We start from the raw sequence: 16,202 nt of genomic DNA, 5'->3' as shown, positions 1-16,202 counted from the left end.
TACTTTGTACATTCCATGTTCTTCCATTGAATGTAGACAATTTTCAAGGTTCTGGATGGATCATAAATAAAGCGTCTTCAATAATCTTATCCATTATGTTTTCATGGGCTTTGGTTAATTCTCTTGAAGTATGGTGAGTTACAGCATGTGTGCATTATCTATGTATGATTGCCCCTATCAGATTCTGTAAGTGGCACTACTTTCTTTTTTGCTGCAGAATGTTTTTTGGGCAATCTGTTTCAGTCCATATTCATTTATTTCTGTTCTAGACTACAACAGGGGTTTGCATTTAGAGGTTGCAAATACTGACACCAAGGCGAAATTAGTTGCTCGGTTCCTTCAAAAGCTTTTATATGTCATGATATTTTGTAGTTTGGTATGCTTAAAATGGAGACCAAGAGGAGAGCTTTGCGAGGAGAACAACTGTCTACATATACTCAATGTGAACTTTTGAAGGTGTTTATTGGCACATTTTTAAAATAATGCACACTTCCATTTGAACATCTTGATTAAATAATTTGGTTGATTTCGGTGACAGGTGTACATTGCAAGTTGTAACTATTTATATATGTGTATTTCTGTACCATAAGAAAGTTTAGATTTCACTAATACACAACCAATGTATCACAAGTAATTTATACAATGATTTGTAAGCAATGACTCATTGATCCCGTGGGCTTAGGTACTGTTGCTTATTTTATCTTTTCTTATCCCCTTGCTGAAACATGTTTTGTTGGGTCAGTCAATTGATCTTAGAAAGATAGTTAGTTAAATCGAAAATCAAATTTGATGTCAGGTGCATATGCTCGCTTTACTTAAACAAATTAGAATGTTAAAATATTCAGATAATTTTTGCCTGCATATCTACACATTTTTTGTGCGCACATAATATTTCACTGAAAACCTAGAACTTTTGTACCCTGTAAAAAAATATATATCTCTAGAATGGTCTTATTTTTAGCACTAAATTTTATCTTTTTACACGGGATGCACAAAAAGTCAATTTTCGCTGACACAACTTTGTGAGCATGTAGGATCTGGAGATATGCACATAATATTTAATTTTCATTTTTTAACATGTTTAAAATGCATTTCAAATAAAGGGAGCATATATAGCCGGGACCCAAAAGGCTGATACATACATGATGCTCTTTGTCTTAAATTTGGGCCAAGCTCATAGTTGATTAAAAAGGGGCGTTAATTGATTAACACGATCCTTGCTATTATATCCCGTCTATAAGTTACATGCTAGAACATAGGTTGTTTCATAATTTTTACTGACCGGAATATTTCTTTTATTTATGCAATTATTCCGCAGCACCGCGCGGGGTATCATCTAGTTCTAATAACTATCGTGTACTCAACTATCTGCTACTGAGTTGTGATAATTAACTTTTTATTATCAAATGTGCTATCGATAAAGGTAAAACTGTGAATAACTTGTGTACTGTGTGATCTACCCGCTGGGTACAGGTACCTATCAGGTATAGATAAAGTTTCACAACCGTGGGTACGAGTATGGGTATGGTATTGCTCTACCCGACCCATACCCTACCCATCGTCATAATTAGCTAGAACAACAACACACATAGCATTTTAATAGGAGAAAACTTGCTAATTCATAGCGGAACCTCTGAGTGCTCCGTCCCAGTACCTCCAAGTGTTGTCCGATTCTAGAGATTCTCTGGTCAAGCCGGTGCCACCGAGATCAAGATCGGCACCTCTAGGAATTTGTCTTTCTCGCATGACTGTTTAAATTTTGAATTAGTCTGATACTATCGGGTTTAACCATTCAGAATTGGGCATGTTATTTTCTTCTATAATTATACAAACAAAGTTGAAGACCTTCTAAGAGCCTTGTGCTAAACCCCCTAAGAAAGACATGTTGCAAGTTTAAAAGGAGTGGTCATATAATGATATAATTTTGTGTAAAAAATATAATGATATTATGAAGACAAGAACTCAACAACAATTTCCCGTATCCACACCAATCTATTACTCGTGCTCTCGATGTATTATTGAGACAGATGCAACATGGGTAGCTTAGATGAGCCGGAGAGCGTTGTTGACATTGGATAACCTGGACGAGATTGGCATAGACACGATGTACTAGGTTCGGCCTCTCGCGGTGGAGTTAAAGATCTATTCCTACTCGATTACATTGAGATAGATGTGTTTACAAGTCGCTAGAGGCGTAGATGGAGGCTAAGGATGGATGACTGTATGCTCCCTAGCTACTACCTCTATTTGAGCCTTAAATAGGTGACTCGATCTAGGGTTTACACCGTATGGGAAAAGTCACTCAAATTGTAAGTCGACTAACCGCAGTTGGATCCTTGGCTTGTCCCTCACATTGACTTAGTGGGTTGACTGGGAATTCAACCACCCTGAACCTTTATAAGCAAGATTTGGAGCTCTCCAAGGAACTAAACACAACCCAAATTGCGCGAGAGTGCACTCACCATCGTGATTTCCACCTACAATCAAACTATCAAAGATACGACCAGATCTAGGGATCACAAACCATAGTGAAAGTGCATGGAGCCCTATGTGTGATTTTGGTAATTAATGAAAATCTCTATGGACTAATGTTTGCCTTTAGTTATATTTGTAGGATTTGTCCCTAGTCCATACTTGAACTATTTGTTGGTGTCAAGGAAAGAATAAGAAAGTGAAGAAGATCAAGTGTTCACAAATGTTTTATTCAAGGAATGATCCAAAGATTGGTCATTAGAGAAGTTGAGTCTACGCCAAGTATGTCTTGAAGAAGAATATGGGTTGATATCTCATATGTGCCTTCAAGGCATCTACATAATAAAGAAATAATAAGAAATGAAGTGCAAGTTTAAGATGAGTCTTCTTGAAAAGATCATATACTTGAAGCTTGTTGTCCATATGGTTATCATGGATATGGAAAGATATGCCTAAGGAGAGTCTCTCCCATAGTGTCAAGTATGGGAGAACAATTCACAATAATTCACCAAGCAAGCGCAATCAAGAAAGGCATTCCATATTGAGGTAGAAAATATTGTACTCATCAAGCTCAAGTGAATAATCAAGGCAAAAATTTGTTCTTCATATGGTTTCTTTCTTACCAGTTTCATGGTGTTGTTAGGAGACCGGTTTATAGGACAGATAGTTGTACTATCAAGAGGGGCTCTCGAGTGAGTAACATGATCATGCCGTTCGTAGAGATCTTAAACCTTTGCATCAACTTTCTTGGTTTTTATTTGGTTCCTATCTATGGGAGGAATTAGAAATTTTGGTTATCTCCATGACAAGCTCAAGTTCATCAAAAACAAATTTCATATTCATTCTCTACTGCGTTTTTGATATTGGAGTTTTTACTAGTTTTTGTCTTTTATTGGGAGGTCAATTTTTATCATGTGGTTCTATCCTATCCTACTTAAATATAATGGTTCTCTTCATGATCTTGTAGAGTTTGTTATTCCCTTTGAAACGAGCCGAAGTTTGCTAAAAATCAGAGTCCGGACGTAAAAGATATCATGTTTTTTCCAAGGGTAGTTTTCTATCGGTTCCACGGTCGGTCCAAGTGGAGAAAAACCAAATGTGATGTTTTGTGCATTGTATGTGTCTGGTATTAGTCCAATCCAGCTCCGGTAGGACTCAAATGACCCATGACGGCTGAATATGAACCCAACAACCATATTTGGGTGTTCCTATAAAAGGGACCTCCTTCCCAATGGTCCCAACTTTGCTTACAAGGGTTTCCCTCCACTATTGATCTTCTTGAGCTTGCTCACTCACAATACGTCCAATGTTTCTTGCATATTGTTTTAGAGAGACGAGATGGGATAGCTAGGTCTACATCTCCACCAATCAATCCCTCCTCCTTTTAAGGGGAACCCATTAGATCTAGATCTTAGAGAAATTTGGTGTTCTCCTTTATTATTCTTCCTCTTTTATTCCACCTTAGGTTTTGTAGTTTTGGTGAACTTTGGGAGTGAGGTACTTGAGCAGCTCACGTGTTCTTGCCATTGCATTTGGAGCATCAATTTGAGTTCTCCACAGACGTTCGGTTGGTGTTCTCGCTCATTGTTCTTTGTCTTTCCATTTCTTCTTCTACAGTTATTTACTTAGACCCTTGTTTTTATCTCCCAAATCACCAGCTTGTTGATTCTGTGGAGAAGCTCATTGGGGATTGATCCACTAATTAGGCATCATGCCAAATTTCCTAGCTTGTGGGAATTGGGGGAAAGGTCAACCAAAACCCCATTGCATATTCCCAGGCATGAATCCATATGGTGGACGGGGAAAAGGGAACTGCTGCTGTCCTTGAGAGAAATCAAAACCTTGTTGCGCCCCCTACATCTGTTGCTGGCCCTGCATCATAGGCCGTTGTTGTTGCTGCCACTACTCTCAGCGGCTAGCACCACATCCACCTCCATCCCTACGTCCACCTCGATTTGTCATCACCAGATCTTTCACAAACCCTGCTTCCTCTATCCCAAGAAGACACATGCCTGCTCTCTCTGCGTACTGAGGATGTGGCGGCACAACCAAGGGAAAACGAACCCTAGTGTAGGCCGTGGTTGCTTTTATAGGGAGTCCTCGCCAAGTTGGCGATGGTTTGGTAGGATACCTTTGCATATGCCAAAGCTGGTGGAAAAAGAGCTGCACCTCCTCCATGTTGTCCTCTTCTCCAACCTTTATCCCCACCCTCTCACTGCAGACCGAGCCTGGGAGCCATACCAAGCTACGTGTCAGCCATGGATTGACCTTCAACGGCTCAAAACTCCCGCCCATATCCATCTTATCTATAAAGGAGATCACAACTGCATTGGACTCGACCACACCAGCTCCTCGAGCGTCTTCCCCAGGAGCATCACATGGTAACCGAACTGAAGCATTGTCGCCGCTGCAATGACCTCTCTCCGTGTGAATCCTTCTTGCTCTTGAAACATTTCCCACATTGGAGGCATGCGCTTGTTTGCAGCATAAACTGTTGCTGAGAATGGGGACAACTCCCTCCACGGGTTGCCTTGCCATTGTGGATAATGGGGAACTGGGTAGGCGCCGAGCGCCTCACCTATCTCACCTTTGGATCCTCCTCCATGATAGCCTTCAGAGAGGCAAACTTTTCACCAGGCTTCAAGCCCAGATTTGGCAACTGCAAAGCCATGACCATTGTTCTCGGAGTCGGATCCTGTAACACCATCACCACCTGGGGCCATGGAGAGCGGCCCAAAAGAGCCAAAGCAGGCCGGCGTGCAGAGTATCATTGGAACCGACCGAAATCGGACGCCGAAATCCTTGGTGACATCCGCCCCCAACTCTGCCATGATCGGACCTTCCGGGAGGCCCAGAGTCCCACCACGCCTCGGAGACCTCGCCTGTGGTCCACCATGGACGGGAATCGAGGTGATCCCGCGGTGAACATTGCCTCAGGTTGGAACAGAGGCCACCACCACCCCTGTCGCGGGAGCATTTTTCCACAACGGTAAGTATCAACTGCATCTTCGGGAAACACTAATCAGGTAGAGCTACACATCCTGATCACTACTACCTCCGTTCTAAAATATAAAAGCAATTTATATTTTAAAAAGAAGGTAATACTTCTGTATGTACTAAATTTAGTTTATATTGACCGCAAAAGATGAGAATGAAAAGAGAAGAGGATATGGTTCGTCTAACACACGGAACACAGCATGCGCACCTACCTACAAGCGGCAGTTAAATGCATGCATAGGCATGCATGGACGTCAACTGCACGCTGGTAGACGTATACGACGGAGCCACGTAGGTGTACGCGATAACGTGGTTTACATCGACGCATGGCTACTCTCCGCAACCATACCTTTAGACTAGTTACAGTGGAGAGTAACATTAGGTGGTAACATGCACATGTTACTACCCTATGTTATTACATTCAGAGTAGGTAGTATCATAGATATAGTAACACAAAATGCCATATTTATTACTTTGTAGAGCCATTCTTCATTGGAATATATGATATGATGGTACATACCTAGTTATCACTACCCTCTTTTTCCTCAGTTAATGATATGACATGTCATCAAATTTCTTAGTTGCATTGGCATTGCATGTTATTGATGTTACTACCTATGTTACTCTCCACTACGAGTAGTCTTAGCTATCCTCAAGAGTGCACGAAATGGAGAGTCGCCGCCTTCAGAACAAACCTTTGCCGCTTCCATTTCAGCCTCCTTCATAGATCGATAAAAGTTGTGTTGTTGGTAGTTTATGTTAGGGTTTTTGTAGCTGTCTTCTTGTTGGTTTCTCCTCAATGGAGATAGGATCGTCTGCAATAAGTGATCTTCGTCCTTTCGTTCGACGATGATATCTTCTTCTCGGCGTTAATGGTGGTGTTGAAAGATTACAATTTTTATAGGTATGGGCCTCTAGATCTTGCATCGCCGGATCGATTTTCGACCTTTTCTCATGGTTGTCGCGAGGAGGATTATCATCGCAGTTTTTGTCCCAGCTGCTACGTCCTCGACAATGGTGCTCGTACTCTCGGCTCTCCAGCGACGTCGACAAGGATGGTCGGTTGTTATTCCATGAGATACTGGTGTTGGTACTCTTGTCGATGTTGATGGACTATTTTAATGGTTGTGCGCATGCATGCAACCTTGGCACTACTCAAATTAAAATTATGGAAGAACATTCGTTGGTATTTTCAGGTCCGTGATTTGTTATCTATATTTGGCTAACTTCAAAAAAGTACAAAATTGTATCTTGGAAGAAGAAAGAGTTTGAAGACCTCGAAAATTTGCTAATACGTTTTAGCCCTTATTTTATAATCGTTGGAGACAGTTAGTGTATCTCCTATTTGTAGTTATTGACCGTCAAAAAAAAAACTAACTATCCATATGCTACATGACGCATGTCGGTCCATCAATGGACGACGGTCGTGACAGCGTCTACTGCAAAGTCAATCAACAAGATAAAAGAAACAGCCTGAGACACCTTATCCATATCTATCCATCTATCGTGACTGGGCTTTGACTATGAATATTTTAGTTAACTACCGCGGTCTGAGGTTAGCGAATCTATGGAATGGCAGCGTTTGATTAGTTAGGAGTACTAGTTATTTTCGAATCTTATATCCTTAACCTTATCAACGCTGCAAGCTAGTAGCAAGCGCTGTGTCGCTCACGTCGTTTGCAAGCCATACGAAGCTCGACAGTTGCGGAAGAAAGCAAGCGTACACGCGCCAACGGGCGGCCAACCGGCCAACCGGCCGGAGGTAACTGGAAGTACGTATCCAACTGCTAAGTAACGGCCGACGATAGCTTGCGCGTTCCAACGAGCATATCTATCAGAAGAAGTCGGTAGTCAGAGCGAGTGTGTGTGTCCGGTGCATTTTGGAGCAGGTGTTGCAACTGTGTGCCACAACACTCGCTGTCCCCGGGGTATACGATGATGATATCGACAGTGGGATGGATGTGATGTCGCAGCTTGTAGGTTCATACCGACCATTCCGTCCTGCTTAACTCGCTGTGTGAAGCTCGTGAAACCGTGTTGCTGTTCCTGTACTTGGAAGAGCCTCGACCAGGAGTGAACCGTAGTGTATCGGCGTAAATGCAGGGTGGCCTGCAGCGTGTGTGGTGATGTACACGTTTCGTCGGCAGGCGTTCATGGAGCGACAAGACACGGATACGGTTGAAGCTGACGGCCGGAGATGCGAGCGTGATCCATCCCGATTGGATTTGCACTGGATAACTTTTCCTTTTTGAACTTAATACTGACGGATAAGTTATTTTAGTCCAAACGCAAAACACTGCCTTTGACTGTTAGCAACCAGGAGTAACTATCCTTACATCACATCATCCACAGGCTAAGGGAAAATAGGTTAATTTGACTATGCATAGCAGTACTAGCAAATTTACAACATAAGGTGCTTTCCATCACCGGATCAGCGAAAAGGCATCGTTTATCCAACCTTAAGCTCGATCCATGAGCGGCTCCCTAGCTCCCCGCCACGTTGCCGGTGAGCCATGCGCTGTCTAACACTTGTATAAGGATCTCTAGCGGTCAAACGCATTTCAATCATTTAAAGTGACTATTTTCATCTATTTAGGTTGGCTATGGACACGGCTGCCCTGGCTCGTTGTCTGTTTGACGCATTTTTTAACTTTCCATTGATAAAGCAACCTAATTTACATAGGTTAAAAAATAAAAATACAAGAAAAATTAAAAAGGCTTCCAAGGCCTCCAAACCCTAGCGTACACACCGATGGCTAATGCTTGTCGTCTTCATTCCTGATCAGTTCGATGTTCACCGGCGTCTCCCATGGCCAGTTGGGCAACTCCAACGGCATGTGGTATACAAGTGGAGGAGGAGGAGGGAAGCGGACGCTACCGACACAGGCCATTGATCCCACGACGACGACAAACGCGGTGGAGGAGGAGCAGAGGTATGTGAAGCCAGCCTAAAATCCTCTTCCTATGACAAGCCTGCCGACATGTGCGCGGCGGTGTACCGGGGCAGCGGCTGCGACCATTCTGGTAGTCCCAAAACACGTTGTCGATGGACTACACTGAGCGCAATGTTATTGAGGGAAGTCGCGGCAGCGGCCCTGAGATTCTGCCAGCTTTGCGGTGACCTGGTGCCGACCCACCACAGTGAGCAATGGCCGACTCGGCGTACAAGCCGGACAGGCAAGCTAGGATCAGCATGTGCTCCTCGTCTTGGGCGGCGGCTGCCATTTCTTTTTCAAAAATCTCGGCGAACATCTGCTCCTCCTCCTCGTCGGAGTCCATGTCCGGCCAGGCAATTGGACGAACACCTGTCGGACGTGTCGACGAGGAGCGACGCGAGGGAGCTGCCCGACGGCGGAAAATAGGCAGAGGGCACAACGGGCGGCGGAATATAGGCTGCTGGGTGGAGGAACGGCGGAGCTGAGGCAACTGGCCAGCGGATTAGCGAGGGGTGGTGCCGGCGGAGACAGAGCAACGGGAGGGGAGGGGGATTTGCGTCGACAAAGTGGTGGCGTTCGTGTGTTCTCTCGTCGACAGAGCGGGCCCGTCCCCGCTTTTCTCTCATCCGGAGTCCCCGAGCGCACCTCGGGGGTCTGGGATGGCTTGGCTCTCCGGATGGATTAAAGGCCAAATCCAGGGGAAAACGAGGAGCCGGGGGCGCGGCTGGGCCGAATAACGCCGTCCGGATGTAAAAAACGGGCTGCCGGGGGCCTCGTCGGGGAGACGGCTGGAGATGCTCTTAGGATCGTACATGACAGGAGGAAGAGCAACATGCTTAACTGCTCTCTTGTGCACCATCAAGATCCAGGCTTGTATGCAAATGATGAGTGTTGTGGCGTGATGCACAAGCTGGAGCTGGTCGGTCTGCTCAAATAAGATCTATGCATTACGAATGGTATTATTGAACCCAACTAGTTCTACCAACATGAATCTAACACTACAGTAGGGCATATGAGTTTCCCCTTACCTCCGTCATGGCGGACGATGGAGAAGGCCGGAAGTCGGAGAAGATGTGCGCAGGCTCCACCGCGGCTAGAAACGACGACCCTAGTCCGGCACCGGAGACCGAAGGGTGGAGCTCCTCGTCTAAACCACAGCTAGGGTTAGATGCGCGAGGCCAAATATGGGTCGCCGCATCCACCGCCGGTTCAAAAATTTCGGAAAGAAAATGTTTGGGAGGGGGTTAATGAAGAGGGTAACCGAAGAGGGAGGTTACCCCTACCTTTGCCGTGCAATGCCGCTCGGATTTCTCCTTCTCCCTCCATGCCGAGGAGGAGCGCCCACGCGAATGACGTTGTCGATTTTCATCTCGCCAGGCCTGTCCCTAGAAAAACTGTCAAACTGGGTGTTCCTCCCGGGCCTGTTCCAGAGGTGCTTTAAGAAATGTGCGGTGCAACAATGCGAAGGAGCCCAGAAAACCAAACCGCCCAAAAACTACGAAGCACATGCGAACCAAAGGTGCCCAGGCTACCAAACGGCCATTTGTCACTCCATCGCGCGCGGTCTGTACCGCAAGTGTCTTCCCGTACATATGTAGCTGCATATTTTCAAGGTATGATCTTAATTGGTTGTGCCTAGCAATGATCTTGTTGGAGGCATTGTTTTAAATGTGCGGACTATCTTCATGGTGAAAAGCTAAGATTTTTGATCGGGCGACGACGGCGTTGGTGCACCGTTCCCTTTTTGGAGCCGTCGCTTTTGAAGAGTGTGTTGTCATAGTGGTGGTTGTATTGTTGTTGCTAGGCCGAAATGCTATGTCGGGACTCTTTTTTCTTAGCTTCTTTTCTCTTTTTTGGCTATGTGCATCCGTATTATTATTAGAACGGTGCGTTGTTGCAGAGGCTAGGAGTAATTGGTATCTTCTGATATTAATATATATTTTTTATCGAGAAAATGTAGCTGCATATTTTCTTTTCCTATCTGTAGCTGCATATTTAGGCTACCTACCCATCCATCTGCAGCCAAGAACGATATACATATATATACACGGTGAGCACACCCCCAGCTGATGATAGTGCTGTCCGTCCGTCTATCTTGACCCGTCTGCGAGCTACCTAGCTACGTGGCTCGCCAGCACGTTTCCTGCACACGGCACACGTACGTACGTATGCCGGTACCGTGCGCTCTGTATCCGGCTATCCGCAAGCAAATGCATGGCCACGGTACTACCCGGCTTCATATACGTACTGGAAAACCACGATTTTTTACTTACGGGTAGGATAAAGTGCATACTCGTACGTCGTTGTATGCTTCTGAAAGATGGATGAACACCTACTTGATACATACACATATACTGATTATATATATTAGTCCGTCGATGGTAACTACTCCGATCACCGGCCGGATCCGGTTAGGCAGCTGCTGGCTTAGCTAAGCGTGCGCGGTTAGCTGGGTAATTAGCTTGGCCTTAGCGCACGTTCGTTTCACACGCGCGTAAAGCAGGCCAAGCTGGCGCCGCTGCAGAGTAGCGTCTAGTGAACGATGTGGTGCGCAGTGATGGGAGTTCGGCGTGTGGTAAACGGCATGGTACTTACGCTCGCGGTTCACAGGCTTACACGTACCTAAAGTGAGTCGGTTAGTATGAAGCTACCACTTAGTACCACCTCGCTCTGAATAAACTATCGAGCTTCCTGAGAAGACCAAGCACGCCGGTCTGGAAAGGAAAACCAAATTAAAACTCACATACTAATTTGACCTTCTCTTCATAACAAGCAGGATGGACCAGTTGATTAAGGAATGATCAGCTCATCAGCGTCTCCTCAAGTTGGTTAGTTACCAAAGCGCACACTGCAAAACCCTGCTATCGGGGTACGTCAGCGCGCGTACGGGCAGCCTACCTACAAGTTGGACCCGCGGGCCGCGGGTGTGGTATCGCCGGGACAGCGATCACTCCCCAACTCGGCGATCGACCTGGCACGTACGGCCCTTTGCTTCCCCAGAACAAACACTCGTCGTGTCTCCACCAGCATCGATCGTACCTAGAGATCAGAGGCGACCTAACTTCTTCTCGCATGCGTCACAAACACAGCGTATCTAGCTTGACGGCCAGCAGGAGATATATGCACAGCCTCGAGATATATGCACAGCCTCCCTCGAGATCGATCGAGGGCATATGAACAAGTGTACTACGGTAAAGCCTCGACAAGTGTACTACGGACTATACCGTGGGGACTTAGCACTCGCCAGCCTCACCAGCTTGCCCCCTTGGATTACAAGTGTACTACGGTAAAGCGCATCCGTTGATGAACGAGAGGTGGAAACACTTTTGACTACTCCGTCCCACTCCGGATCTTATGGTTAACACGGGTATTACGGCACAAGAATCACTGGCGACATTTGTTGTTTAATCCTAGATGGATATTAACCCTTGCAATGGAACCTCCACCATATCAACACAATCCATGGTTCCATTGCCCACCACATAGTCATATTCATAGTTATGAAAGTAGTGGTTTTGGTTTTTATGCAATAGTGATAACCATAATACTTTGCAAGTAATTTGCTAGAAATACTCAAATGACATGAGCAAGTGATGAACTTGCTCGAACAACTGCAAAGTTTTGCGGTTGGAAGGTATGGACTGACCCTTGTCCTCCGGTTCGAAAAATAGCATCATTGTCCGATAAGGGCAATGGTTAAAGAAGCAATTATGCATGATTCCATTTTTAGGGTTTGTTCCCCCTTCCGATGTTGTTATTATTTCATGTAAGAGGTTGATACTAAGAATAATTTGGGAATACTTGATTTAAAGTAAAATACAACCTTGAAATGTTGTCAGGGTGTTTTTAAAGTCCAAATGCATTAGTGGACTTATTTTCATTAAAGAAAATTAGGTGTGTGATTTAAATGATTATTTAAATCATCAAAATAGGACTTATTCTTAATTGTCTTCAAAAATTCTCTTTGATATTTTATTTGGGTAGAGAATTTTATGCTGATTAATTTTCATATTTTTACTTGTTTTTTTTAGAGCTGTATTTTATTTTATAAAATTCTTGGGAAATTCTCATTTAAATGGGTATTTTGGAAATGTCCAAAATACCCCTCGGACCCACCTGTCAGGCGGTCGAGCTGGTTAGGTTGGACCAGCCCAGTGGGCTCGGTCCAACCGACCCAGTCGCTTCGTCGTCCTCCACCCCGTAACCCTAATTCCCCTTTCGGGCTCCCGCGACACCGAAATCGCCTCCGCCGTCGCCGCCCTGCTCCGGCCGCCTCCGGCCATCATCGGCGACGATCTGGTGCGGATCTGGACCGTCTCTCGACGGTGGACATGGTGGTCCGCGTCGATTTGACGCCCGCGTCCACCTCGACTCTTCCCCAACGCATCTGCGCCTCGGCCGCACGGATCCGTAAAGATCCGCCGTTCGTCGGCGTCCACTGGCGCCGTGGTGATGCCGTGGAGATGCTGGCGTTGCGGTGATGTGGCGACCAGGCTTGGCTTGGCCTGGCGCCGCCGTCGCCGGGCGTGTGCCGCCGTGCCGCCACGGTCGTGCTCATCTGCTTCACCTGTAAGTTTCTCCTCCTCTTTCCCTTTCCTCTATGCCATGCTCTAGTTACAAGCCTGCCTCTCCTCATGGAGATACCTGGCACTGCCGTCTTCTTGTTGCTTCGCGCCCCTGTGTGCCTTGTGCCAAGCTAGCCCTAGTGCTTTGTGCTAGCTACTGCTATGCGTATGCTCTGCTGCTGTGCAATTGCCATGGATTCAGCTGCTCGTGCTATTCTATTGTGCTCTGTAGCTTCTTTGTTGCAATTCATGAACTCTTGCTCATGAGCATACTGTGATGCTTTGCTTTATTCATTTGTTACTGCTGCTGCTATCTTGCTCCTGACTCTCCTGTGTGAGCAATTACTACTCCCTGGCTTGATCATGGTGCATGATCCTTGCCTTTGGCAAATGCCAGTGCTCCAGGTGTGCTATCTCTGTGCTATAATTCATGATTATGCTCAATTGAGCCTAACTGTTGCACTAACAACTCCATCACTTGATGGAGTGCTTCTGGATAATATTATAAAGCTCTATTTACTTATCCGTGATGCAATTGTTCAATTATTTGATTAATTTATTTATCCGGGCCTTGTGATGATACTATGCTTGGCTATAGTGATCCGTAGCAAAAGTAAGTGATGCTTGGATGATCAATTGATCATTACTTGCTTGTGAGCAAGTGTGTGCTTCTCTCGTGACTCACTGGTGTTCACCGGTCTTTGTTTGTGTTTCATACGGGCTTATCCTGGTGTGTACTTGTGGTTGGCTTAAGCAAGCTGCTCGTTCTTGGCGATGATCCATTGGATCTCTGCAAAGCCCTGGTGCTTTGATTTGTTTGTTTAGTTCACTTATCTGTATTTGCCTGAATTATACTGAAGTGGATAAGTGATGTGAGCTGCTTTGCAGTTGTGATCATCCAATTAATTATGACAGGGCTAGATGGATGCCAACACTCGGTTGTGTACCCTAGCCCTCTACCGAATCCAAATGGATAATGATGTGTGGGTTCTTGTGCTTGGTTGTAGGTTGAGGTAGCCACGGCAGCGACTTGTGATGCTTGTCAAGGGTAGCTCCCTTCTTCGTGGCTTACTCTCGTTGGTAATTGCTTGCTTGGATTTGGGAAATACTTTACTGGAAGAATCCTTGTGGTTTTTCCAGTTTCCTTTGATGTTGATAAACATGAATAGACACTTGATAGTCTACCTGTCTGATGGTGTAGTGGCTATAGGTGCTAAGTGAAACTGATCGGCTAGATAGGATTATCCCTTGTTGGATTTCTTTGCTTATGTCATCGGTTTGGCATAGCCAATGTTCCCAGGGTGCTTTCCTATTTGTTTCTCTCTTGTTCACTTGCACCATCTTGGCCAGTAGCCATATGATGACTCACATATAGCGTTTCTACCCTTGTTGGTGTGCTGGAGATCATGCTTGTGCAATTTATGAACAAAACCATCTGGTTTGTTCATGTTAAGGTGTATACCTCACTCCAGCTCCTAGAAATAGTGTGTTGGTGTAGAGGTTTTGCTTCTGTGCTTGTTCTTGTGGTTGATTACTTGCCCTGCTCCTCCTGGTGAGCTTGATTCGATCTTGTGGTGAGTTAGGCTGGTTGAACGAGCGGTGGCTGTTCATGTGTTCTTGTGTTCTTGGTGACTTACCCCGTTGCTTGTCGATGAATGATCTAGGGTTCAGCTGTTGGAGAGGCTTTTATATGATCTCCCTCTCCTTCTGCGGTCGACAACAAGGCTCGGCAGCCTGCTCGGTGACTCACCAGCTGTGTGTGTGTGGTGTGCTTGCATGCACACTGCTGTGTGAGCAGCCTATGTGTGTGTTTGTGCACCTGATACTCTGAACTTGGCTTGGAGATGATCAGCTCGGCAGAGTTGATCCATATCCCTAATTTTTCCTTTCTTTCTAACCTGCCACCCACTTGGCATAACTTGTTTTTGATGTGTTTATGTGCAGGTTCAATATGATGATCAAATGGGCTAGATGATCTTCAATCTCAAGATTAGATGATATTCACATTGTAGTATTTAGGATAGATTCATACTTGTACTTTTCTTTTTATTTTCTTTTATTTTACAATTTCACCAATTCTTGTAATGTGTTGTAAAATTCATTTATTTCCATTATGAATATTGTAAAGACAATGTATCTTGTGTGTTAATCAATAAAGCTCAAAGTTTTCTCTAATGAGCTTTATTTTACTTTAATTACTTATATTGTTTATAATTTATATTTTACTTAATGAATTTCCTCACAATTGAATTTATGAGATATTCATTTGATGTTTGAATTTGAAATTCAAATTCAACTTAAGTTTGAATTCAATCATGCAACTTAAGTTATGATGCAAACTCTCCCCTTTCTTCTCAAAACCCTAAACTAGTGAAGTGAGTTGCAAGTTTGTCGCACTCTCGAAACCCTAACCTCGTAAGGTGTCGAGAGAGAAACTTGTTCCCCTTCGATGCAGTTTTTTGTTTAAAAGCGCGAAATTTCCCCAGAATTTACTATGAAATGCACATCCCTTTCTAAAATCTACCCCTCGATCGTCTCTAAACCTGGGATATTACAGCCTTTCCCCCTTAAAGAAAACTTCGTCCCGAAGTTGTGGTTGTAATACCTGAACAGCTCGGGGTATGTTTTCCGCGGGTCTTCCTCTTTTTCCCAGGTGGCTTCCCTCTCGGGATGATGCTTCCATTGAATCTTGCAGTACTTGATAGCTTTATTTCTGAGTTGTTTCCAGCTCTCCTCGAGAATCTTGGCTGGCTTCTCGATGTAAGTCAAATCTGGTTGTAACTCTAGCTTAGCATGTGATATTGGCTCATCTGGGGTCTTTAAGCATTTCCTGAGTTGAGACACATGGAATACATTGTGAACTTGTGCTAGCCTTCCCGGTAGATCCAATTCAAAGGCTAAACCTCGGTTCTGACTCAATATCTTGAAAGGTCCGATGTATCTAGGGCTCAACTTTCCTTTTACTCCGAATCTATGAAGTCCTTTCATCGGGCTTACCTTAAGATATACCATGTCTCCAACTCGTGGCTCCCAAGTTCTCCTCTTCGATCGGCGTAACTCTTTTGCCGACTTTGGGCTATTTTCAACCTATCTCCGATAATGTCAATTATTTGTTGCTTTTCCTTGACATAATCGGGGTTGAACTCTTTGCTTGCTCCGGCTTCATACCAACATATCGGTGATCTACACTTCCTTCCATACGAGCTTCAAATGGTGCCATCTTGATGCTGCT

Source organism: Lolium rigidum, chromosome 7, assembly GCF_022539505.1.
Source record: "Lolium rigidum isolate FL_2022 chromosome 7, APGP_CSIRO_Lrig_0.1, whole genome shotgun sequence".
Taxonomy (NCBI): Eukaryota; Viridiplantae; Streptophyta; class Magnoliopsida; order Poales; family Poaceae; genus Lolium; species Lolium rigidum.
Note: the sequence above shows the minus strand (reverse complement) of the source record.